Source organism: Otolemur garnettii, unplaced genomic scaffold (genome assembly GCF_000181295.1).
Source record: "Otolemur garnettii isolate 467f Iridium unplaced genomic scaffold, OtoGar3 scaffold00230, whole genome shotgun sequence".
NCBI lineage: Eukaryota > Metazoa > Chordata > Mammalia > Primates > Galagidae > Otolemur > Otolemur garnettii.
The window spans coordinates 1,291,219-1,293,610 of NW_003852625.1; the positions used below are offsets into that span (position 1 = coordinate 1,291,219).

The 2,392-nt window shown below is 38.3% G+C and overlaps 1 protein-coding gene across 1 annotated transcript in view; it reads right to left on the reverse strand.

Moving 5' to 3' along the window:
- Positions 1 to 2,392, reverse strand: part of LRCH2 (leucine rich repeats and calponin homology domain containing 2) — a 150,226-nt gene that overhangs the window by 21,853 nt on the left and 125,981 nt on the right. The window lies entirely within an intron of this gene.

Sequence of the window (2,392 nt, forward strand, 5' to 3'; positions counted from 1 at the left end):
TAACTAACACATATAATGATTTCTATGTGCAAGCCATTGTTCTAAGTACTTTACAAAGATAAAATAACATTTATTTCCTAAGCTAAGCCCATTTCCCATTCATTCAGGTTTGCAATCTGAGGGTTGTCTTAGAGTGTTTTCTGAATTCATTATATCCAACATATCATCAAGCCAATTCTTTTGATCTCTCTCAGACTTACCTCTTCTGGATTTTCACAACTACCTCCGTATACCAGTCTCTAATTATCTCACATCTGCTCTGTAATCTTACCATTCTAATATGTCATCTATTGTTAAGAAACCGGCTGCTTTCAGCTTAAAAAAAGCACTACATTAAATGTACATATTCATTGTACAACAATTATAATAAAAGTAATAGCTAACACTTAACACTAGTGCGTACTGTATGCTAAGCACTGATTGAAGTGACTTACATGTGTTAACCCATTTAATCTTCACAACAACCCTGTTGGGTTAATGCACTCGATATTAAAAATACTAATAGATGAATCAAGGAAATATAGCATGACAACCACTGTCAATGATCCTGCAAATCAGTGGCAGATTAACCTTCTGTTTGCAACTCATGCCTATTCTGCTGAAAAACTTACTTTCAAATTATGTCCAAACTCCTCTGCCTGGCATTCAAGATTCTATTAAAGGTCCCCTTTACATACTCAGCATTACCTTTCATAGCCCTTAGAAAAAATAAATAACCTACCTGATACCTCAACCAAAAACTGGGGAGTAAGCTGTGTTAGGGATTACAAATACAAGACATGTTTCTTCATGGTGTCTCCTATGATAACCACCAGTAATTTACCAATGTGCTCTTCCAGCTAATACCACACACGCCCTCAATATGCTTTCAACCCAACATTCCAGAGTCACTGAATGGCACTGGCATGTACATGCAAGAAAACTTATTTGTCAACCCTAGGCAAGGAGTCACTTATTTTTAGTTCCATAGTTCTTCAATGAAACAGTGACATTTGAGTGAATAATAAGTTAATATTCATTAACTACTCTCTGGCAAATGCTATTCTAAGTACTTAATGTTATTAAATAATTTAATAGTTATAACAATCATGTGAAGGAAGGTACAGGCATACTTATTTTATTGAGGTCTGCTTTATTGTGCCTAACAGATACTGTGTTTTTTACAAATTGAAAGTCTGTGGCAACCCTGCATCAAGCAAGTCTCTCATACCATTTTTCCAACAGCATTTCCTCACTTTGTGTTTATATCACATTTGGATAATTCTCAAAATATTTCAAATTTTCATTGTTATATCTGTTTCAGTCATCTGTGATTGATGATCTTTGATATTACTATTAAAATTGTTCTGGAGCAATGCAAACCATATCTACATAAGAGGCCATGTTCTGTGTGTTCTAACTGCTCCACTGACTGACCATTACCCTGTCTTTCTCCCACTCCTATTCCCCAAGACACAATAATATTGAAATTTGGACACCAATATTAACAACCCTACAACGACCTCTAAGTGTTCCAAGAGAAAGGAAGCATTGTACATCTCCCACTTTAAATCAAAAGCTAGAAATAATTAAGCTTAGTGAGGAAGGCTAGTTGAAAGCTGAGAGAAACAGCTAAGTTGTAAATACAAAGGGTATGTTCTTGAAGGAAATTCAAAGTACTACTCCAGTGAACACACAGACAATAAATAAGCATATGAGCTTTGCTGAGAAAATTTTAGTAGTTGGGATAGAAAAATTAAATGAACCACAGTATTGCCGTAAGCCAATGCCCAATCCAGAGCAAGGCCCTAACTCTTTTTAATTCTTTGAAGGGTGAGAGAGGTGAGGAAGTTTCAAAAGAAAAGTTGGAAGCTGAGAGAGGACGGTTCATGAGATTTAAAGAAAGCAACCATCTCCGTAACATGAAAGTACAAGGTGAAGCAGCAAGGGCTGATGCAGAACCAGCAGCAAGTTATCCAAGAAGATCTACAGGGGTCCTCAAACTTTTTAAACAGGGGGCCAGTTCACTGTCCCTCAGACCATTGGGAGGGCCGGACTGTGGGCCCTGGGACAAGTGCTGCTAAGCAGGATAGGCAATGGCGGCAAAAAGACCTGGCAAGCCAGATAAATGTCCTAGGCAGGCTGCATGTGGCCCGCAGGCTGTAGTTTGAGGATGCCTGATTTCTAGCATAACTGATGAGGATGACTACACAAAATAAGGAATTTTCAATGTAGACAAAAGAGCCTTCTTTTTTATTGTTGTTGTTTTTTATTTTATTTTATTTTATTTTAGACAAAGCCTCAAGCTGTCCCCTGGGTAGAGAGCCATGGCATCACAGCTCACAGCAACCTCCAACTCCTGGGCTCAAGCGAGTCTCCTGCCTCAGCCTCCCAAGTAGCTGGGACCACAGGC